This window comes from Rhipicephalus microplus, chromosome X (genome assembly GCF_043290135.1).
Source record: "Rhipicephalus microplus isolate Deutch F79 chromosome X, USDA_Rmic, whole genome shotgun sequence".
Classification (NCBI taxonomy): domain Eukaryota; kingdom Metazoa; phylum Arthropoda; class Arachnida; order Ixodida; family Ixodidae; genus Rhipicephalus; species Rhipicephalus microplus.
The window spans coordinates 55,875,244-55,900,584 of NC_134710.1; the positions used below are offsets into that span (position 1 = coordinate 55,875,244).

Genomic DNA, 25,341 nt, shown 5'->3' on the forward strand with positions numbered 1-25,341 from the left:
ATAGCCATATCTACAATTTCGAAAATGTCCGGCTACGTTTTGTATCCTCGTGCTTCTTTTGCGTGAATATAATATTGCGGGTTTATGAACCTTCATTCACTTGACTGTAGATAAGGTGAGATGGAATTGACCTTACCCCTGCCTGAAAGGACGACTCGTCAGAAAAATTGACAAGTGAACTTCTCGACCCCTTTTCGTTCCGTGTTAGTGTTACATTTCGACCTTGGCTTACCATCTGTAGACTATACTATGACGGATAACCTAGCAGCACACTCTGATTTGGGAGCACGTTAAAGAACCCCAGGTGGTTGAAATTTCCGGAGCCCTCCACTGCGGCGTCTCTCATAATCATATGGTGGCTTTGGGACGTCAAACCCCACAAGTCAATCAATCAGCCTAGCAGCACACTATTTACACGACTTGTTTACAAAGAAACGAGTCTTGCATTTTTCATGCCATTTCGTCCGCGCTGTGTCTTTCTTCCTTGTCTTCGTATGAAGTGTATTCGTGCTGCTCGTCTCAACAATGAATCGTTCATCAAACCGTTAATTCTTTGCCTAGAAGTATTTCATGCTGTGCTATGCGTAGCACTGCATGAAGCTGCAGATGCTGCTGTGATATGCACACGTGGAATGCGCCACTCTAAGATACATGTCGCATGAATCGCACAGAGCCACGTCACATGCAGCTTTATGCTTAACATGGTCTCAAGTATGCTGCTATTCATATCGAGCACATTACAAAGCGAAACCCGCTTTCTTGCGCGTCGGTCCAAAAATTTGGCGTCCGGTCGCGGCGTGAACACAAATGGTACCATTTCAGATTCGTGACGTTAGGTATTTATAATGCTGCGAAAGGATTGGTATTGATATCTGGGGTTTAACGTCCCAAAACCACTATATGATTATGAGAGAGGCCGTCTTGGAGGGCTCCGGAAATTTTGACTGCCTAGGTTTCTTTAACGTGCACCCAAATCTGAGCACACGGGCCTATAGCACTTCCGTCTCCATCAGAAATGCAGCCGCCGCAGCCGCGATTTGATCCCGTGACCTGCGGGTCAGCAGCCGAGTACCTTAGCCACTATAGGCCACCGCGGCGAGGCAATGCTGCTGAATGATTACGAGTACAAGTGAAAATGTTTCAAAGTGAAGTTGAAGTGAATTGACAGTGAATCGACAACCATTAAACTGAATTAAGTGAAATAAGAATGAATCAAATGATTTAAGTTGACTGAAAATGAATCAAGTGGCTCAAATGTGAACCAAGAGGGAATCAAGTGACTCATCTGTAAACATGGAGTGAATCAAGTGACTTGAGTGTGAACTGGAAATGAATCGAGTGACTTCAGAGTAAATCAACGTATGTACAGCCGTCCTTTTTATGAAAGGGAACACGCGAGCGCATGGCGAATAGCCTCATTCCGCGCATATAACGTGGCGCAGTGGTGAAATGTGAAAGTAAAAGAAGAGATCAGTGCCATTCCATCTACTGCCGGTGCGTCTTGTTGCACTTTCTTCTTTTTATTTCATCAACTTACGTTGTTTGGGTAGACTAAGCTGGCAACAAGAATCCTTATCGAAATCAATCCTTGTTTGCCACACTGTTCCCAAGTTCTAACAGAAGATAGATATAAAGAAGAAAGCGTAGAATAAATGCACATTCGTAACGAGAGTGTAGACAGTAGAAGAAACGACACCACTCTCTCCTTTTATTTTCATGTTTCGCCACTGCACCGCGACACATGTGCGGTGCGGCTCGAGGCTATCTGCCACACGCTCGCATGTTTCGTTTTAGAAAAACGACGGCTGCACATCAATATGGAAAAAAGAAGTGACAGAAGTGAATTAGATATATGCATAGGAGTGCGTCACAGAGCATGTATAGGCTTCCGGCTGTGATCTCTTTAGCTAACGCTAAAGAGACCAAGTGACATTTCAGATTGGTACCTCCTGTGTAGAAAGCTCAAGCATTCATCTTTTTCTATCAATCGTTCAGAAAGGATTGCTTAAGCTGACGTGCGCATTTGCATTGCTTTTTCATGGAATCACAAGTATGATTTTTAATTTGTGGCTGTAGCCTACAACAAGGCTTTCTTTTATATTGCATAATAGCTTTGAATAATAATAATAATAATAATAATAATAATAATAATAATAATAATAATAATAATAATAATAATAATAATAATAATAATAATAATAATAATAATAATAATAATAATAATAATAATAATAATAATAATAATAATAATAATATATTAACATTAGAAATTATTAATATTATTAATATTATTAATATTATTATTATTATTATTATTATTATTATTATTATTATTATTATTATTATTATTATTATTATTATTATTATTATTATTATTATTATTATTATTATTATTATTATTATTATTATTATTATTATTATAAATACTTTCTAGAAGCTTCTAGAAAGTTTTCTGGAACAATAAGCAGAGTTGGATTGTCGGGTTTGGCCACTGAGGCTTCGATAAGAGCAAGGTAGGCTGCCTTGATGTGTGCGTTATCCGCTTGATTTGATATGTGGACTTTAACGTTCCAAAACCACCATATGATTATGAGAGACGCCGCAGTGGAGGGCTCCAAAAATTTCGACCCCCTGGGGTTCTTTAACGTGCACCCAAATCTGAGCACATGGGCCTACAACACTTCCGCCTCCATCGCAAATGCAGCCGCCGCAGCCGGGATTTGATCCCGCGACCTGCGGGTGTGTTATCTGCTCTAGGGTGAATACATTTGCGGGATAAGCTCTGGTATGTCTCCATATTAACTGCGGACTCGTTTAAACTCGCCATTGGTCCGTGCGGCGTTCGCAAAATCATGGTCTGGCTTTGCATGGCCTAGATAGTCTCAGTCAATATTAGCTAAGCTTGGCTAAATCCAGCTGAACATGACTAAGAGTGGTTAGGCTTATAACCTAGCAATCAATGCCATGGAGTAGCCAATGAATAGCTAATCGATATAATCAATAAATTCCAGAAAATGGTTGGTTGAGCTTAGCGTAGCCACAAATGCATGACCAATACCTTGCAGTGGCCAATCGAGAGCCAATAAATTGCCAATAGATAATCAATCAATAACCAGGAAATTCTTGAAAATGCTTGTTTGAGCTCGCCTTAGCTCAAAACGCATGGACAAAATTAAGCAAAGCCGAGCATAACCTAGTAAGGGCCAGGACCAAATAGGTGGCAATCAGCTAAGCGGTTTCTCTATAGCCTTGAGCCACAAAACGCTAACTTTGCAGGCTCACCGCGTCTCACCATTCTCCAAGGGTGCTACTGAGAGACGCAAAACGCTGGGAATAAAATGGAGAACGCAAGTGTAAAAAAAGGCAGACACTGCTATGAAGAACTCAGGCAAGCCTCGCAGTCGTGCGCGTCAAAGAGAGCCTATAGACGCTGGGCGAGAAGTTGCCACTTTCTCGAACGCCCTCGTTTCATACAAAGGCCTGCGCTCTCTCTCTCTCTTCGGAGCTGCCGGCGTCTGCTGGTTGACGTCAAAGAACAGATAGCATTCTATTGGCCAAGAGCCCATATAAATCGATAGCGGAGTTTGTATCAGTGGCGCCTCTTGCCGTGGGAGGCCACCACGTGCCCCTGAGTGTTCGATAGTTTGCTAACATTACACAGTTTCGCGCGCACAGGAAGCACAACGTGAGTGAGCATTCACGTCTCATCACGCGCTTTCAATGTCATGACACTCGCTGATGCCACTTCTTTCCCTGTGCCATCCATCCCTGTGTAACTTCCAGCATGCTTGTCGGGATGAGAGGTAGCAAAAAGCGCTTAAGTCGTGTGACGAATATATTCAACTCCGCCCGTACTTGATGGATTCCAGAAATTTTAGCTGCAATCGAACTTCGACACACATGATTGTCATTCAGTGATTACTTGAAAAAGTCGTTCATGACCCCTTTAATGTTAAGCGTACCTGAATAGTGTTGTCATCGTTCATGCGTCGCAGCAGACTGCAACGTGGTTCGAGCTTTGACCGTTGGTTGGCACGTTCACAACCTGACTTTTGAAACCAAGTTGGCCTTTGCCAGGTCACTCTTGCGTCGTGAGTAGCCTGACACTCTAGGGTCAGAATTGGAGTAACCCATCTTTACAGAGTGGAATGGCTGACGAGAAAAAAAATGGCTCTTTTAAGCAGTGGCATTGACGCACTCAGAAACTAAATATTGGAGCGCTTCACGCTTAAAAATGAATAGCAGATCTTGTATATCCGAAAAAAAGTATCCTTGCATTCATTGCTGCTCGGCACACTATCTTCGCGATACCTAAAATATGATGGCGGGAAATGATAAATTGCGAGACCGTCCACCTTAAGCTCTATTTCCTATTGTATAAAGCGAATGAGATATCAATCAGTCTTCTTTCATATCATCCTGACAATACGTCATGAGCGAATACACTACGTCAGCCCGCGCGCTGAGTGCGGGCGTTCCAGAAATGTTGCAATGTCTTTCTTTGCCACGTGTCGGCGGCATAGCTTAGGGAATGCTGCGGCGGGAATCGGTTGTGTGCTGGCGGGGAGGCGGCAGTTCCTGTCCGTTCTTTACTGCAAATGACATCGAAGACAGTGACAGTCAAGCGTTGACATTGGTGGCGTTGTCACAACGGCACCCAAAGTCGTAACGCGCTCTTCGTCCGCTCGGCCTGCCTTTAGGCTTCCAACAACAGCGTCTGTGGAGCGAGCGGATGTGCTATAGAGAGTAAAAAAAAAAACGCGGTGTTCATGCTTTTGACGCGCACGGAGCAAGAGAAAAAAACTGCAGTAGCTTGCTAACTGGATATCCGCCAACGTGCTTAATCGTCCTATGCAAGACGTGCCTTGACGTTTTGGATTCAAGCTTTGGCCAAGAAATGCCGTGCAACGCAGTGGAGCTGCTACGGACAATGGTAAGTGTTTTTGCTATTTCTACGTTGTTTTTGGGCTGTGTACTCCATAATTTGTGCGTGGTAGCTGCGCAGTTTTTCTACAACTTCGTGCCGCAAGGCTGCTCGAAAACTTGCGGTGTCGCCGTCAATGATTGCCTAGCAGGTTTCGCTACTGAGAACGTTTTGATGGCGGGCGAAATAATGGGAAACAATAGTACGCATACACTTATGTATGTACATACATGATAAAGAATCTGAGTCGAAATTATTGCTCATTGTCCCCCCAACTACGCCTTGCGTTCTAATCGCATAGCAATTTGGGTGGGTGGTACCATCCCCCCCCCCCACCCCCACGGATATTGCTTTGCTTCAGCCAGCATGGTTTTGTCAGTTTTTGTTAGTTTAGAGTCCAAACTAACAAAAGCTTTCATGTTCTTTTGACGAAGCCATTCGAAAAAGCGCTCTCAATTTTATTCTCCGTATTCATGCAATATACGTCGAAACAAGCAAAGGTGCTGTATAAATAGGGGTGGAAGCAGAGCATGTTATTGTTTACACTACACGTGCATTTAGTACATAGCTCACGGCTGTAGCTTTGTAGGTGGTTAAGTAAACGAACCCTGCTTTGAGCCTATTTTGCTTCGCCGTATAAATGATGCGTTTCATTTAAGCATGAGTGTTTTTGTCTAGCAAATAATTAGTTTCTAAATTGAGACCTTACTCCTTGCGATGCTTTGCAACCTTATTGGTTCCGATCACTAGGATCCCATTTCAGCCGCTCACTTTGTCACTGCACACAGTTTCCCATTCGAATATGACACTTTTATTCAATTTACGGATGCACAGATGTTCCCACAATAATTCGGAATGCTGGGAAGGCAGCCGCTCCCTGCTGGAAACATGTGCGGTGTACGCGTGTGTGGTCCTACAGCATCGCTTGTTCACTCTTTTGCAAAGTCTCGCTTCCTAGTGCATCTAGATTGGTGATGCCTTGCGCCAACCCGACACGGTGGTCTAGCAGTTGGTGCTCGACTGCTGACCCGAAGGTCGAGGGATCAAATCCCGGCCTCGGCATTTTCGACGGAGGCGAAAGCGCTAGAGAGCCAGGTACTTAAATTTATGTGCACGTGGAACAAACTCAGGCTTGGGAAATTTCCGGAGCCCTCCATTACAGCGTCTCGTAATCATATGGTGGTTTTGGGACTTGATTGATTGATTTGTGGGGTTTAACGTCCCAAAACCACCATTTTGATTATGAGAGACGCCGTAGTGGAGGGCTCCGGAAATTTCGACCACCTGGGGTTCTTTAACGTGCACCCAAATCTGAGCACACGGGCCTACAACATTTCCGCCTCCATCGGAAATGCAGCCGCCGCAGCCGGGAATCGAACCCGCGACCTGCGGGTCAGCAGCCGAGTACCTTAGCCACTAGACCACCGCGGCGGGGCTGGTGGTTTTGGGACGTTAAACCACGACAATGTTGCCTTGCGCCAAAAGGCTAGCGTGAGGTGTTCCTTATTATGACATTGTGAAAAAGGTGGCGGGGTGGATGAGCTCTGTAACACGCTGTTTACGCGCGTGCGCATTTGATCAATATAGCGCTCGTGTGTACGCATTCGTGTGCTTGGACACCTTCTAACTCTCGTTACGTTAGCCGTCACATCTAATCGATAGCGTTTTCCTGCTTTATTAGTATATTTGCGCTACGCGTCTGCCACAGCTGAGAGACACCTAGCGTACTCCTATCTATAGCGCTAGCTTCTTGGCGCAGGACAACTGTTCTGTTGACGTATTGGCGCGAGGTTTGCTTGCGGTACCACGCACGCGCATACCCTGGTCTATATGTCTACCGGTGTGTTGCGCGTCGTTCCGAATTTTGCTGGGGTGGTGATGGTGGTCAGAACATTTAATAACCATTAAATATTAAGAGAGGTGAGGTGATTGGCTTAGGGACGTATTGGGCTCCTTTCCTCACAGTGCTATAGGTGAAACCCCTATTCCGGAACTTCACTGGCAACCAACGCCGCCCACGTCCTTTCACTCAGGGCCTTTTGGGCAATGAGGTCAGTTGAGCAGGGCCGCCTCTCGGTCCTCTCTTGCTGGGTTTGGGGGATAGGTAGGTTTGATAGAAACGCCCAGACTATGCGGAAGGTTCCCCCCCCCCCCCCCCCTTCACGGAACTGACACGTGCCATCAAAGGATGGATTGAGATGTTGTAGCACCGCTGGGCATAGTACAGTGTTGCACACAACTTAAAAGGAGGCAATTGTCAGCGTGATACAGTGCCTTACAAGGGTACAGATAGCACCGATGCTCCTCCAATGTACAGGCCATTTCACATTTGGAGGAAATGAAGCGCGTGGCATCGTGACGTCACGCGCCGTCAGCAGCTCGCGCGTGCGCAGATGATCCAGGTGTGTAGTTTTGAACCACGTCGTCTGCTACGGCGGCTTTTGCTTCCGCATTGCTGGCCAGCGCGCGAATGTCATTGTTAGCACTGGAACTGTGTGGATAATCTGCACTAAACGTTGTGCGACGCCAATCTCTCAGCCTTTGATAATGGGGTGCTACAAGCAGAGTTTTACAGCACACCTTGTCTGCTCTCTCGAAACGCCATGGTGTTGTGTGCGTTCATGAATATTTATTCACTGTGTGTGCACCGCAGTACACTTGGACGAGGAAGACGCAATTAGTAGGCAGTGTGCGTTGTCTTGGTTTGACTTTAAATTTAAAAAAAACACTCTACAGGATAATTGGTAATGCTCAGCTGGCTTTACACGATAATACAAATGGGAACGAATTGAGGATGGTTTTACGGGAGAACAAAACCTGAACGTCTCTCTTTACGACATTTTATTACCACAAGACTCGCTAGCCGGCTCCGAAACTTAGTGGAGCTTTTACAAGAGAGTTCAATAAACTCAAGTCGCTCTTTTTTTGTATATACGGGACATGGTAAACCAGGCAAACAAGACACAGTTCTGCAAGTTTCATACATGAAAAAAAAAAAACGTAGGCAGACGAGCCCCTGTTTTATTTAGTTCAATCTGGATCTTGTGATGCCACAGCCCCATCGTCAACGAATGGGACATGCTGCTGCGGAATGCATCGCTGACACCATGCATTCACAGCCATCGCTACCACTGGGGACATGAACTTGGAAGCATCACGAGTTAATTTCAGCACCATGATCGAGTAGTTTCTGTTGTGATCAAAAATCGTCGAGAATAAGCACGTTCGGGTGGTTGTTCCATTCTAAATCACTCCCGAGTTCCATTCTTACTTGATTTGTTGGGTTAAACCGCTGACCTGCTCAGCAGTCACCACTGGGTACTTCGATTTACTTAAAGTCAAAAAGAGACCACGCACGGTGCATGCTCATTATTGTCTTCCTCCTCCAAGCCTGCTTCGGCGCGCATGCGATGAAGAAACAAATCGTGAACGCATGTTTCGAGAGAGCAAACAAGGTGTGCTGTCAAATATTGTTTCTAGTGCCCAATTGTCACGAATAAAGGCTGAGAAGTTGGCGTTTCACAACGTTTAGTGCGCAGACAAGCGTTGAAAGTTGGGCAAGTTAATACGGGAACATCTAAAAAAAAAAAAAACTGCGCAGCAAGACAAGACACGATGAAAGGAAGCGCGCACGAGTTGGTCGTTCCTCCTTTCTTCGTGTCCCATCAAGCGGCGCAGATTTTTATGAAAACGATTAGTGCAGAGTATCGGCCCAGTTCTGGCATTAACAGTGATATCCGTGCGCTGGCCGACAATGCGACGTGCCCTCTGCCGTAGCAGACGACGTGGTTCAACTCTATACACACTTGAAGCGTCTGCGCACGCGCGAGCTGCTCGCGGCGCGCGATTGCAGCGCCAGTCGCATCGCGTTGCCCTGCAGGTGCTCCGAGATTTCCCCCAAGTGTGAAACATGCTGTATACAATCAACACGCTTACCATGAACGCTCCGCCGCGTGTCCTGAAATGGCTTGATTGAGGCTAGCTCCACGAAACTTTGGCGTACGTTGCTGAAGTGTTACCCATGAATGTCGTCATATTAGCCAAGCAAACAGAGGTATGCTTGGCAACAGCTTCCAGTGCAGTTAAAGTAGACCACGTCATGCACCGAAGCGTTCGTGTTAAGCCTGTTGACGACTGTGTACATACGGGCACGACAGCTGCGAAACAAATATCACAAGTTTCGAATATCGCTGGACGGTATACGAATGATCAAAATACAATTCGAGTTTATTAATTGGCTCACGCAGTACTAGTCAAAGTCAACAGAGAAATAAGTTCTCGGGTTGCGTAAACACGTGCCGAAACCCAATTTTTTCATCGGTGCGAAAGCTATTGCCCACATAGTGAAATTTAGGACGTTTAGCAACGTGCCCCACCGTGGTGGTCTAGTGGCTAAGGTACTCGGCTGCTGACCCACAGGTCGCGGGATCGAATCCCGGCTGTGGCGGCTGCATTTCCGATGGAGACGGAAATGTTGTATGCTCGTGTGCTCAGATTTGGGTGCGCGTTAAAGAACCCCAGGTGGTCAAAATTTCCGGAGCCCTCCACTACGGCGTCTCTCATAATCATATGGTGGTTTTGGGACGTTAAACCCCACATCAATAAATCATCAATCGTTTAGCAACGTAACTACTTATTTTTGACTCCCAGACATGCAGCTATTTTGTGTGATATCTCACACGTTTCTATTGTCAGCAGCTTTTCGTGAATAGTCATTCGGCAGCCTGTGCGGCGTTTTTGTTTCGGTACTGGTGTGCTACAAGTTGTCAGGGAGTTTTGGCGGAAGGGTGCCGTGCATATAGTGGCCTTCTATGCAAATTTCTACGACGAGCTTCTAGAAGTATTGCTTACGACGAGATAATATAAAGTACAAGTTGCTAAAACGAAGTTAAAATGCATATGCGGTATCGTGAAAAGAAAAGGAATGAGCGCTTCTGAGCGTTAATGACTTTTGACCTTCGAAAATCCAAGCTTTGTTTTCGGACAGCGGCCATCTAACGTTTAAAGGCCATCCAAGTGAAGTCCGGCAGCAGTTTAGCATCGATTGCGATATTATATATAGAAGACACACCACATCACTGCAGAGGAACGCAAAACAAGTTTAGGAAAAATTGGTGGGCTATATAGTTCGTAAAGCAAGAACTGCAGAACGATACTAAAATCAAATCAAACCATCTAATCGCTTTTAGCCGACCCGCCAGTCGTGCTCATAAATAGGTTTCATGTGCAAGCAGTGCAGTGATTATTGTTCTGGTTATTTTTCACTGATACGAAAAGTTTGTAACTTTTGTATATGACACATGAATAAGCAAAGCTTCTAAATTATGCGTAACATGTATTGCGGAAAGGTTTACTAGAATATTGCCCCCGATTTTCATGGTATAGCTTCTGAAGTCACAGCCCCGGCGTAGTGGTCTAGTGGCTGAGGCACTCGGCATCTGACCGCCAGATCGCGGGATTGTATCCAGGCTGCGGCGGCTGCATTTTCGATGGAGGCGGAAATGCTTGGAGGCCCGTGTGCTCAGATTAGGGTGCACTTTAAAGAACCACAGATTGTCGAAATTTACGGAGCCCTACGGTGTCTCTTATGATCATATGGTAGTTTTTAGACGTTAAACCCCACATATAAATCAAGATTCAGTAGCCGCAGGTGGTTACATTAAAACGCTCGCCACTCACATGTATTTTTCGCCGCAGATACTCCAGAAAACTACGTATATAGTTGAAAAGAACTAATAATCTGTAATCTAGCGTTCGCCGTGGCTGGACTGTCCGCGCGGGCAGCTGTTCTAAGCTGATAGCTTCATTAATCGTCAAGTGATAGCTTTTCTCTAATCGAAACATGAATTTCGTCATTAGCTGTAATGGTAGACTCGTACGCTAAGCTATATGATACTTACGCTCTAGATGTGACAGCTGCTTTTATACGTATTTTCATGCAATCTTGCGTCTAGAACCGAAGTGTTACTATTTTTATTACTAGAAATAGTCTGCACGCTGAACGTCAAATATACTGTTATCATAGCTGAGACTGATAAGGACGGAACTGAATCACGTGAAAATGCGCTTTATCAAACAATTTCGGACGTACGTTCAAACCTCGGAACTTCTCTAGATTTAAAGAAAGCCGTGGAAATCGCATGCGCAGCTTCTGTTGCATCCGTCAAAATAAGCAATGAATACGCTTGTACAAGCTGCACTTCCGAGATAGTTATTCACGAAATACGAGTTTTAATCAAATTGAGCGATGAAATTGCCTGCTTCATTCAGTTTACTTAGTTTACAAATTATTTGAAATGTACAGATGCTTGAGAGGAACCAAAGCAATAACTGAATTACACCCTCCCACTTTTTGAATTAATGAAACAGTTTCAACACCGTTGTGCTATCTCGCGACTATGGAATTCGTCGGACTCTACGGGATCCCCACCTGTGGTTGGAGCAGCTGAAACTCCGACTGCTTGTACATGAGCAGTCGCAGTTTCAGCTGCTCCAACCGCAGGCGGAAATGTTGTAGACCCGTGTACTCAGATTTGGGTGCACGTTAAAGAAGCCCAGGTGGTCAAAATTTCCGGAGCCCTCCACTACGGCGTCTTTCATAATCATATGGTGGTTTTGGGACGTTAAACCCCACAAATCAATCAACCTCATATGGTCGAAATTTCCGGAGCACTCCACTACGGCGTCTCTCATAATCATATCGTGGTTTTGGGACGTTAAACCCCACAAATAATTCATCAATCATGACACAAGTGATAACATTAACTAAATGGACTTCACCTCTTAGTTTCCCACCAGTCACCACCCTACAGACCTGGCCAGCATATTTTCTGCAGACGCCGAGCAGACTTGTCTGTTTATGGTGGTCATGTGTGTGTTTGTGTGGATGTATATATGACATACGCATACATCTATACATTCTGGGTCATGGCAAAATCGATATTAACTAATCTCCACCAACCAGTCACCACCGCACAGACCTAGTCGGCAGACGGCAAGCAGACTTGTCTGTTAATGCGGGCCCTGTGAATGCGTGTGTGGATATATATATATATATATATATATATATATATATATATATATATATATATATATATATATATATCCACACCCACTCACAGAGCATAGAACGCGTTATTCGGAGGTCGTAGGTTCTGTTACTGCTCACGGCAAGTTATTTATATATATATATATATATATATATATATATATATATATATATATATATATATACAGGATATGGCACAACGGGAGCGTTGTCAACAAGGATAAATATCTTTATCGTTGTTGACAACGCTCCCGTTGTGCCATATCCCATACCTTCACGAAGACTAACTGGCCCATTGAATTATTACTCCCACTATATATATATATATATATATATATATATATATATATATATATATATATATATATATATATATATATATATATATATATATATATATATATATATATATATATACACACTAAAGAAGAGGCTTCTTCACCATTCAGTCACCCTAGTCAGCAGAAAGGCTGCCACTTTTCTGCATGCCCAAGCGACAGCCTGTCAGCTGCTAATTAAATGTCTATAATTAAAGGAACGTTGCACATTTAACCTATGTAGATTAAACTATTTGTGTATTTTATTGTTACCTCATGGCCACCATGATTCTGTGCGTACTGTGTACGTATAAATGTGAAATTTTGAGCATAGGAATTTTCCTACCGGCACTCAGTGACTGGTCAAAATATCATGGCTATATACCGGGTGGCCGGTGTTAGGTTGGAAAGTGCGAGCAGTTATGTTTGGTATTTACTTTGCTGCTGTTGCGTTTATGTGTTGGGCACGCGTTTGATGGGTGTATGGGCGGTATAATACCATTCGGTGCTGCGCACGTTCCTTGAATGTTTGTGCTAACGCAAATCGTAGCTATTAATTACTTTTTGTTCACCGCGACAAGACATTGCGAATGTTTTGCAGAAATACCGCAGAATTTCTGTACACTTTCTGCAGATGTTTCGCAGATATTCTGCAGGCATGCTGCATCCTGCAAGCTACAAATGCTCTGCAGACTTTCTGCAGAACGGGTGTACCAATCGCCTACTCGGAGGTCACAAAATGTGACAGAAAGTTTGTCACATGTCTTCATATATTCTGTATCGCGGATGACTAATGGTCTGCAGAATTCCTGCAGATAGGATGCAAGTTTTTTTTTGTGAGGGTTAAAGCAACCCAGATCAAAACTTCCGAAGCCCCTCACTACGGAGTCATTCGTATTCGGCAGTCTTTACGGGCATTGCTTGTGGCTTTATCATCGAATAAGGTGAAGCGCAAAACGAGCAGGGGACTAAAAACAATCGAAACACAGTTACTAGCATCGACGGAACGAAAATTCTATTAGAAACTCTTCGAGGCAGAAAATATATGTGCTGCCTGCATAGACTTTTGCAGAAACGCATACCTTCGAACAAACGATTCGCACGACCGACCGGCCGCAGCCAACGACTCTGCGCGAGCCGAGATAGTGGGAGCGTCGGACCACTCTGCTTTTTCAACGTGTACGGGTGATTTGGAGGACCGCAATCCCTCGTCAGCTTTTTTTTTTCATTTTCTTCATGATTTTTGATGAGGAGCCATCTTTGGCAATATCAAATTGAGCAACTCGCAAATGAAGCGATATATTGCCGCGGAACCACCTCGTGCAAGTGATGCGACACTCTATCTGCATGCCTTTTCGCACCGCGTGCCACTATCTCGGTTCCGGTATAGCCGGCCACTTAAATTGCGCTCATTATACACAACTCTTGGTGTAGGCTCGTTATGCAAGCCTGATATATGCACGGACCAAATATTTCGCTAAAAGCGCTAAAAAAAGTAGACGCTTTTTTTAGCGCTTCCGGGTGGTACTGATCGATTCCCTGAAAAAGTTACGAAAAACACGTTACCTCCAAAGGCCAAAGTAACTAAATGAAAGGGTAAAAACAAAGGGGGGAGGGGAAGGGCCCCGCCGCGGTGGTCTAGTGGCTAAGGTACTCGGCTGCTGACCCGCAGGTCGCGGGTTCGATTCCCGGCTGCGGCGGCTGCATTTCCGATGGAGGCGGAAATGTTGTAGGCCCGTGTGCTCAGATTTGGGCGCACGTTAAAGAACCCCAGGTGGTCGAAATTTCCGGAGTCCTCCACTACGGCGTCTCTCATAATCATATGGTGGTTTTGGGACGTTAAACCCCACAAATCAATCAATCATCGAGGGGAAGGCTCGACGTCTCGGTACGGAGCATGCATTCCGATCGTATCCGTTCTGCTTCCTTTTAGCACGTGTGGAATTAAAGGGGCCCTGCAACACTTTCTGAGCGTGGTCAGAAAACGCTACTGATTGGTAGAAGAGGCTCCCGACAACACGCTGGCCTAATATTATAGCGCAGCATGCGGCCTGGAATTCGCAATAAATTATCAGCCAGCTAAAAATTGCTTTCTCTTCTCTCGACAAACGACGGAAGATGCTCGAAAATTACACGTAGCAAACCCATCTATCAGCCATTGTCTGATTTGAACATGGCGCGTTCGGTCGTTACAGAGATCGCTGCGGGAGGCCGCGAGTTGTCCACGCGTGCGCATGCAATCAGTGAAAAAGCCGCGCATTTAAAGAAAAAAAAAAGTGCCGAAGTCACGAGGCGCGCGGGACTTGATTCTTTGCCCTTTTCATACCCCGCTGCTTAGCTTCCAGCGCTTTCGTCGGGACGAAAGAACAATGCTTTTGCAGCGTGCGACAAATCTTTGTAGCTCCGCTCGTACAAGACGGATTCTTAAAATTTTTGCGGCGTTGAATTTGTGAGGCAATAAGCTTTTCCAGTGAATTGATTTCATGCTTACTTGAAAAAGTTTCAAGGCCCCTTTAATGTTGATGATCGCATCACCTCGAACATGCGGGTGTCTGTGCGGAGCACTCAAATCTGCAGTTATTCCCGTGAAAATGCGGCTTCTTTTGTTTATATGCGCGAGTACACTTTAAAAATCGATTAATTACGTGGCAGCATAACAAAACGGGCACTGGCTTAACGCATGCTCTCATTTTTCCAGCCCATGTGCGCCAGCTTTCTTCGGCAACGGAGGCAAGAATCTTCAGGGCGTGACTGGCTGATGCATTTCTGCAATCGGATATGCGCCCACGTATTCCTTCACGAGGGTGCATAATCATAACACCCGGGAAGTTTTCGTCTTAATAGCTGGCACTTATATTACTTTTTTTTTTTCAGAGCTTGCGACAGATAGCGACTTCGACTCAGCCTCTGTTTTGCGCCGAGTTAGTCTTTTCTGACTTCAGCGGGAGTAAAAGCTTTCGGGCCCCGATGCACGCCACAGCGACACAGAAGAAATGTCTAGCTCGGAACGCTATATTCGTGCTGGCCGTCGAAGGACAGAACTGATTTCGAAATGTGCAGTATGCGTATGCAATGCAAAGAAAAACTTCATCCGAGCGTTGGTGGCCGCAGCCTTTACGGCACCACGACGCGCCTGCTGGGGCCTCGTCCCCCGCGTAGACGCAACATTGCAACGCTCTCGAGTGCATAGCTCTTTCGGAGAGTTCTGCGTATACGGTCCGTTAGCCAGAAGCCACAGCCGGCAGAGCTTTTGTCGCAGTACGCAACGAAGGAGCGGGGGATTGGGACGTGCATTTTTTTCTTTCTTTTGAAGCCTGCGTTTTACTTGCGCTGAACACGTCGAAAGTGGTGGTCACAGCTGGCGACACATCCATAATTCGTAACGAGAGTCGGCGAGTATGTTATCTGCAGGGCTGGCATGAACACTTAAAACTCAAAAAAAGTACACGGAAAGGCTCGGGCAAGCAAAAGTAGGAATAAATATAAAGCACTACGCAGCAATAGTTCTGAATCCTGTTCAAGGTTCTGGTCGCTCTGCATGCTGTATGAACGTGAGTGGCGTGGATCGGTGTTGTGTACTCACAGGCTAAACATTCAAAACAAGCTCAATGTACGGACCTTCGGTTGCAAGAGCTTACGCCAGTCATCTCGTGTGCGGTGATCATAAGTATTTTAATGCAAAGGTTCGCTCATGTCGGTAATTATTTTCGAATGCAAGGGTTCGTGCATGCTGGCAATTAGTTTCGGAAATTGCGTGCCCTACAAAGACACATTCTTCCTAGCTCTGCCCAATACTTTCCCCGGGTGACCGCATTCACAGCCATTGTACATAGCACGTTAAAAATAACAGCGTGAGAGACAAGCGAAGAATGAAACGCACCACGCTGAGCTCCAGCAATGGTGCTGACAAATTTGCGATGACGTGCACATATAGTTGTGTAAAAGCATTCGCAGAAATAGGTGTAAATAGCAACACCATCCTATTGAAGAATAGCGAATTCCTTGTCACGTATTGACGAAGCGCAAAGCGCATGCGCAACGTTTAGAACAAAGAATTTAATCTCTCTGCGTCAGTTTTACTGACAAGGAACATTAACCCTTCTATTATATAATCTGCATCAGTAACTTCGCGCGTCACTGCTGCGAGCTGTGCTTAAGTAAGATATCGCAACGCTCAATGACAGGCGCGCAGTTGCAGTTACTATACCGTCAATTTGAAGGCGTCCCTGAACTGTGTTGTAGTGCACGTTGTGAATGCCTCATCAAGGAGAAGAGTTCTGTGAAACACTGAACGCACTTTGCTTTGCATCTCCTGACAGCACCGTGATTTCGCTAATGCCGCCGTCGAGTGGCGAAAAAATGTCAAATATGCGGCTGCCTAAACGCCTGAAACAATGTGTACAACATGGTTCAAGGTCCCCTTAAAATTCACTTTCGTGATTGCCACTGCACTGCTCCTCTATAATCGGTATAATGAAGCTATGCTTAGCCAACTAAATCAATTTCTGCTTCCGCAAACATGCAAAGTAGAGTACTGATCTCTAACGGTCATTCTGGTTCATGTCATTCCTAAAGCATCACTGAAAATCATGACCGTCGACAGGGGGGCTCAAAAGAAGCATTCCACTCCCCCCAACACCCCAGACGCCTATACCAATCCACGGCAGCACTTGAACCCTACCCAAGCCACCACACAAGCGCCCCCCCCCCCCCCTCGTTCCCCACCACGATGCAAGCCGGATTTGCACCACCAAGACAAAATCCTGGTGACGCCCATGTAGAGTAGTTGATTACAACAATGTCCTCTGTCGTGTAGTACAAACTTGTCCTCACGGCTAATTAAAACATACAACACATACACACTGATGGCTCAGTAACGCCCAATTAATGGTCGTTATTTCCTCTCTTGGTGTGGTCATGTGATGACTCTCATTTGAGACGCTTCTTATGCCACAAGAACGACCACGTAAGTGATCGCTCTCGCGCGTGCGTGGGGGCATGTTTTCGATCGTGCGTCTGGAGGGTGCCTGAGTGCATCCATGTTTTATCGAAGGACAATAGGAAATAAGTTTTAGGCAACTGGTTGTTTTCATGGAACCTCGCAATGTTTGACGAGTCTCACCACCTCCATAGAAAGAAATGGGTCATGACATTTAAACTTTGCATACGCAACACATTTTTCCAGGGAGCTTGTCACTAAAACGAGTTTATGACAGGAAAAAAAGTAAAAAAAATTGACTTTGCCAAATACATTGTCACATTGCTGCAAGGAATAACTGAATTTTGTTCAATCACTTTTTTTGCACATTGAAGCTGAGTCATACGCGTATGCATTACTGCAAGAGTGGTACTGGCCACAGAAAACAGCTGACTCCTGTGCATTGTGCATAAGAAGTACGATGCAGTTTAGTGTCCGTCTACGTATACATACTAAGTTATTGATAATCTAGAGCCATGAGAGGTATGCTCACAGATTCCGATTGTCCTGCCCAAGCTGACGGCGCCATTTCTGTCCTGAATAATTTGCGGATTATAGACCAGGCAACAAAGGCTCATGCATATGACAGATTCTCTATGCGGATAATACACTGTGACTGGCAGCAGCGACAATGTATAGAGGATGACGTTCTGTGTTTTCTGCAAGAAATTGGATTCCTTTATAAGTTGGTATTGCGAAGGTATAAGTACTTCACACAGTGAGAGAGAGAGAGAGAGAGAGATAGAGGGTGTGGGAGACTAGGAAATGAGCAGTGGGGTCGACCAGGTGCATGTCGAGTTCGCTACCCTGTATTGTGTAGCACTGGTTTGTCTAACCAGTGTGGCTGATGAACGTTTGCTTGGCTGATCAAACTGATTTAGCTACCTAACTGTCCGCATGCAGAGTATATGTATATCGCACACTACGTGCGACACTGTCAACCGCTTGTTGTGCGGAAGTTATGTGCTGCGGTTTCATTTTTCTCACGGGGAGGCGCCATCAGACGCCCTAAAATACAAGGCTCAATTGAGCATCTCACCAGATGCAGCCATGCAATACGAATATTGGGTTATCCGTTTACCAACGCCTGGCACGTGCTGATGTCTCGAACTGCTATTTCCTAATATATGCACAGGAATACATGAGTTCTAAGCCAGGTATAGTCAAAATTACTTCAGGGTGTTGATCTGTCTAGAAATGACAACCTCTTTGTGCGTTCCTTTGTGGCGTTAATTCGGGTCACTTGGTCACACAAAATCCTGTCAAGGTTTGCAAACGGTATTGCATTCAGGAGCACCAAGGGCAGACTCTGGGAAAGAACATCACAACTCTACTCTCTCGTTGTCGCCTCTACCTATCCATTAGGCATGCTGTACTGATTTGATTCCAGCGGTGCTAATCCACTCGAGCGAAAAGGAATGTATTTCGAAAGCTGCGCAGTTCAGAACAAAGTGCCCTGGCGCGGACGGCACTTCGCAGCTGACCCAGTCTGCGGTCGGCCAAAAATTGGTTTTCGCGTGGCGGTTTGAAAAAAAAAATACTCTGCTCTTATTTATAGGTTATACAGAACAGTAACCTACTACTTGTAAATTAGACAATCACTGTTATCACATGACGCGTGCTCAATGCCACAGAATAGCCCAATTCAACCGTACAATCACGGAGTACTTTTTTTGCTGTACCTTTTTGATTGATGAAATGCCCTGCCGTGGTGGTCCAGTGGCTAAGGTACTGACCCGCAGGTCGCGGGATCAAATCCCGGCTGCGGCGGCTGCCATTACGATGGAGGTGGAAATGGCCTTTAGGCCCATGTGCCCAGATTTGGGTGCACGTTAAAGAACCCTAGGTGGTCGAAGTTTTCGGAGGCGTCTCTCATAATCATATGGTGGTTTTGGGACGTTAAGTTCCACATATCAATCAATCAAATCAATTGATCGGTGAGATACTTTGCTGGCTTTATACGTGGAACCTAAATGTCATAGAACTTGCAATAATAAAGCAAAAACAAGCCTGTTCAAAGAGATACAAAAGACAAAAAAAAACGTAGTGAAATAATTTTCACTATGCTCACGCTGGTTTTCGGAAGTTTGAGTGGACAAAAATAATGGCCTTCATTTAATGGAAGTTTTCCGGGTTACAGTGTGGGGACCTTAAAGTGTTCAAATGTTTCTCTTGTACTAACGCAGATAACTTATGCGTACATTTTTAAACAAGCTGTCTTAACTTGATGTTATGAGTGGACCATTTAAACTAATGGGGGGGGGGGGCGAGCACGCACATATAGCTTTAATGGTCTATTTGTGAACATTCAATTTGGTCCTCGTTCGCCAAGCTACAAGCGTAAATGTTTAGGTACTTAAGCACCCACGTAAAAAGAGGCAACTGCTTCAACTGTTCTGTGGCGTAGTATTTTGAAGCCTCTCATGTATTTGGGACACGGAGTGCTCGGTGCGCGCTTCTACCGCACAAAAAAAATAAGACCAAATGTATAAAACCAAGCTGTCGCAACAGCTGAGTCAGCGCAAGTATAAGGCTGGTGTATTCATTCGTTTTCAATCACTGCGGCAGGCAGGGCATGTCCGTCATTGCGGAGCGGTCGGCACTGTCGTACGTCCGACAAAAGCCGACTAGGTGCGGACTCTTCGGCGAGCCCCGAGGAAGTGCCAGAGGGCCTGACTTATGCGCACTTGCCGAAGTGGTCCCGCTTGCGGTTGTCTGCGGCCGACAGGAACAGACATCGGCGCGCCCGCGATCGAAAGCAAGATTAACGAGGAAGAAGTGACGTGCGCTGCTTTGAACGCTCGCCCGAGTCCTGAAAGACGCTTTCATTTCGCGCGGCCCATGTCCAATTTTGTTTTTCCCCGCTGCCTATTTTCGCGACTAGATTTCGCGTTCAAGTTTACAGTTCATAATTTCCTATGGAATTCCCCGTGGTCCATTCGCGCCTTCTTTACACAGGTGAGTCATGGAAGATGTCACATGAAGTTGATGCGCGAAACATGTTGTCTTCACGCACTTTAGAACTGCCTGTTGCTTCTCACGACAGATTGCTTCTATATATCAGTATAAACGTATTTTGACCTTAAAATATGCATTTTTTATCTAGATGGGTCAGGTTCTGGCAGTGGAGTGTTCGGCCACATTTTTTAGCGTTTGCTTCTTGGGGTAAAATATTGTCATGCAAACTCTCACGGGCTTCTTCGCTGTCTTCTATAAAGAAACAGGGGAAAATGTGATTAATGGATCACTCGTTATAATTACAAACTTTGGCACTGCGTTGTGAAACAGAGCTAGAACGAAATATATCGAAGTTAACCACAACAGGTATCTGGTTAGCTACCCTGCACCGGGAGAGAGCATGCATGGAGAAACAAGAAAATGTAGAATTTCAGAAAAGAATGCATGTATACAAACATTTCTGTTCTCAGCGAAAGAAGACACTTTATCGTTGCAGTAATTCTAGCAGTTTTTTTTTTTAAACTGTAATTAAGCACTCGTACTATCTCTTGTCTGCGATGGCTTCTCAGTTCAACGTTCTGAAACGACTTCTGGCAACGGTGACCAATGCGTGTGAGCGGAGTCACACAATATGACTCACCTGAAGCACATATCTTCAGGATCCAAAATTTTAAGCATTTTAGCATTTAAGCCATCCCAAATGCGAAATACTGTATGGAGGGCACTCGTTCATACTATCAAAGGTAGTCTGTCATCATCATGATCTACTGAAAAAGTTTACTTTCAGTGGTTATATAGCACGAATGCATGACAGATTCAAAACCTGTGCCATAGTGTTTCTTTCAGCAGTGTTTTGTAAACGTTACTTCAGGGTTCACAATGCCCCCCCCCCCCCCAAAAAAAAAATTTGTGCAACCAGCAGTTAGATGAACATAACACGGCACGGTGGACGCGGCCCCAAGGCGAATTCCCTCCACCGCTTTGTTTTGTTGCACTTGACTTTGTGCGACATTTCAAATTTCATTTTGGGCATTCGCCTGTACATGCATTTGCCTGCTCTTTAGTTCCAACACGCAATGATTCCCTCCGTTTTGGTAGCTTACTCGTCGCGGCGTTCATTTTCTTGTCTTAAAGCTTTCAATCTTGGCGCCTCGCGACGAATATTTGATCAGTATACGTTCATTTTCATCGCATGGAAGCACACTCAATTGGTGTCGTCGGTGCACATCAGTAACCGGTCTTTTTTTTTTTTTTTTGCTCAAGTGGATTTTGTGGCATAGCTAACCCGACGAGCTGCTTACTATGAAGTATACTTCCTGTTGATTTGTTCATTTGCATGAGCCTATAATAACTGTCAGTCATGCCTTTTCCTGAATTTTGCTTAAATTTTCTCCGTTACCGCAGCGCTTAGCACCCGGGTGGAACAGGCGGTTCAGATAGACTTCTTGATTTATACCTTTGATATGTAAAACGTGTCTGAGCCACGGGAAAAATGTTTTTTTTTTTTTTCAGTGTCTCTGTTGTGTTATGTGATCATCTCACCCCGCCGCGGTGGTCTAACGGCTAAGGTACTCGGCTGCTAACCCGCAGGTCGCGAGATCGAATGCCGGCTGCTGCGGCTGCATTTTTGATGGAAGCGACAATGTTGTAGGCCCGTGTGCACAGATTTGGGTGCACCTTAAAGAACCCCAGGTGGTTGAAATTTCGAAACTCTCCACTAGAGCGCCTGTCATAGTCGTATGGTGGTTTTGGGACGTTAAACCCGACATATCAATCATATAAATCAATGTCTTCGATGTGTTATGAGATGATCTCGTTGTCTCCATTTCGCAGCATCATTTCATGAGTACTCTAGATGAACATCGATAGCTTTCTATTTAAATACGACTAAAATTTGCCCATACGCCAAAAACACAACCTCAGTTTGGCGCGTGACGGAGTGGTTGCGTGGTCAGCTCTGAGCAGCTCGATTAAACGAAACAGTGTCGCGTAACCGAATTCCTGTTGATGCTTTCAAAGCTCTATAAACGTGGTCAATATGCCATTTACTCACCGTCCTGCACAAAAGGTATGACGTGGAGAGGACTAAACTGAACGCACTTCAACCACCTTTCGTCCGGGGATCTCGTATAAACATGCGCTGCCTAAGCATGAGTCACACGCATGCATGCTGAGAGCGTTTCTTTTTTTAAAGCTATGCTACGAAACGATGGCGGCGCTTTCTCCGCCGCTCCTGTAACTTGCCTCCATGTTACGCCGATATCGGCACGCATCGTGCACGTTTAGCGTGTCTCGCTGTCTTTCGTTGCTGAATGGTTGCGGTGCACGAGCTTTCCTTTAGGAAAAAGAACACTGTCATCTTTTATCGGTGCTAGCCGGCTGTACAGTGGACGCAGAGGTATAAGCGCGCTGAAATAAAGAGGAGCCCGCTTGTATGTCAAAATCCTCGACGAAGCACAATGGAGAAAAGCGCCGCAGCTGCTTTCCCCGGTCCGCCGGGTGTGTTGCGCGTTCGCTCTGGGCGTGGTGTTTGCGGATCAGACGGCCGAGCTGCTTCTCCTCTGCGCGTCCGGCCCCCGCCACCTTCCGCCGACGTGCGCAGGGGCGATGCGTCCGACAGAGCGCGCAAAGTACGTGCATGCTTAGCTTTATTCTACGTGCTGTGTGCGTTCTTTTTCGCTGCGTTCGCATGCTGCAAGAACAAAGGGAGAAAAAAAAATTGAAACCCGTTTCCTGCGGCCTGATTCACTTTGAAATTGCTCGGCACACGGGCTTTGCGGAGCGCGCCGTCGGGTCGAGATCGATGAGGTTGACGGCAGTAGAGCTTACATCGTTCTTATTTTCTCGCGAATGGAATACACGGCCGCATCAATTCGGACGGCTGCTCCGCCTTTTCTCTGCATCGAACACAGTTTTGAAAACTTGGAAGGGAGGATCAGCAGAAAACGGCTCCGCCACTCGCCTCATTGTAATTTTTTTCTTGCACGTGACAGCATCAGCAAGAGCACTTCAAAGTGATTGTAAGGAGATGCTGGAAAATCCGTGTCTTAAGTAACTTTCTTTGAAACACAGCATTTCGTCTAGTTACGGCGGTGGTATATTTTACTTTCGAACCTGGTACTGTTTACTGCTGCGAATTTTCCGTACGCAGTGCAGATCCTCGGCTTGGTTATGTGTCGTACGAGCGGTGATCATAGAAAAGCGAACTATACTGGCATAGTATTGTCGATCTGCAGTCAATTACTGTACAAAAGCAACGAATTCACGTACTGGTCAATGGCGTTGAGGACATTATCGAATAGGTCCACGGCAAGTGTGCCGCTATAGTGCCGAAAATATAGTTGACGGTGGCGTCGGCTCGTTCACATCGATTCATCAAAACCACCCGCTGCGAAACGGTGGTATCGTTCTTTGTCGTGTCGTGTTTCTCGCGCTCCCCAACATGTTGTCGATTACGCATGCACACGCTAGCTTCACTCGGGTTTCTATTCAATATGCGCTCACTCGCACCTTTCCGCGTAAAGTTATATTTGTGCATGCGTGTGTATCTTTCAACATTGCGCGTCATTGCTTATAATAACCCTTTATCAATACCGTTACTCGGGTTATACCTTACCAAGACTGTAGAAATTAGACGCAAGCCATCCGCTATACCGTGTGCAAGTGACAGCTGATGCTGGGCAATGAGACTCGGTGGTATTTTGCCGCTTTTCGGTTTGCCCGCAAGTTACGACGTGCACGACGTGCATTGTGGCTGCGTAACATGAACCATTTGTTCAATTATAGAGCTCAGTCTATGGGAGCACAACTAAAGTACATGAAAATTTCTAATTTTCATACAGGCAGTTTTGAGTGTTTGTGAGTGCACCTAAGATATCCGAGATTCCTAAGCCGTTGTGATAGTCGGAATATTCACTGATACCGTGTCCAGTTTTGATTTCAAGTAGTTGGCGCATTGTATGCGTATTGCGGGGCTTTCAAATATTGAAAGAGCCCTTTGTTGTTTTAATTTACAAAAAAGCTGTATGCCACTATTGTTTCAATTGGGCTCAAAACTATGTAAACTATGGAAGCAGCAAGCTGTCAGTGAATGTTTACAAATTGATACCTTCGTTGTGTAGCAATTACAAAAGCACAACGTTTTTTTTAAAGGCCATTGTGGTTCTTTTTTGTCTGCTTTAGGGGTGGCTAAGGCACTCGGCTGCTGACCCGCAGGTCGCGGAATTGAATCCCAGCTGCGGCGGCTGCATTCTCGATAGACACGGTAATGTTTGAGGCCCGTGTACTTGGATTTAGGGGCTCAGGTGGTCGAGATTTCCGGAACCCTCCACTATACGACGTCTCTCATAATCGTATGGTGGGTTTGGGACGTTATAGTCCACATATCTATCTGCGTACTTAGGTGCCCTAGCTAGCAGGTGCATTTATCGAAGTTTCAATTTTTGTCCTTTCTGCGAAGTTGCTGAGACTTGGTGAACACTGTACACTCTGACAAATGTATATTTGTTTTGAAGTGTTATACCGAAACATTTCTTCTAGTACTGTTTTTCACTCGATGGCATTACAATATAGTTTTTTTTGTCATATTATTTCCTCTTGATTAATTTCAGTTGGTTATGAGTGGCTGTCCAATTCGGGGAAACTTCATGTTCTTTATAGCGAAAAAAATGAAAGAGAAAAAAAAAACTTATCCACTGGTGGAAGTGAGGCCCACAACGTTTGCATGCGAATACCGTGGTATTACTGCTTGTGCGAATATACATAATGGGGTCTTTTTTTTTTTTGAAAGTTTCCAACAAAAGCAGCGTATCGCTTGTTTTCGGAGTGTACTTGTGAGGCTTTTCACAAGGATAGAGATTGCCAGAACGTGTCACACTTTCCGTAATTAAGTGCACTCTTTGCTCTGGAAATGCGCCCAACTTAAGGGGCCACATTTCAAATGACGATGTAGTGCCGCCAATATATTATGGGCCTTTAGCAGCAAGCACTTGGTGGGTCTCGCTGTGTATAACCTTTGTTCTTTACAGTGTGGTCAGCAACTTACCTCCTTTTACTTAGCGAATATAATAAGCCAGTTATTCAGGCGATTCCAGAATGAGTGGCTCTGTGGAGATGA

At 45.3% G+C, this 25,341-nt stretch overlaps 1 protein-coding gene across 1 annotated transcript in view; it reads left to right on the top strand.

Moving 5' to 3' along the window:
• The first annotated feature begins 4,649 nt into the window (after window positions 1-4,649).
• Window positions 4,650-25,341, top strand: part of LOC119176068 (transmembrane protein 163a) — an 89,913-nt gene continuing 69,221 nt past the window's right edge. The window contains exon 1 of the mRNA XM_075876697.1: window positions 4,650-4,933. The gene's annotated coding sequence lies outside the window, so the exon portion shown is untranslated. The remainder of the gene's footprint in view (window positions 4,934-25,341) is intronic.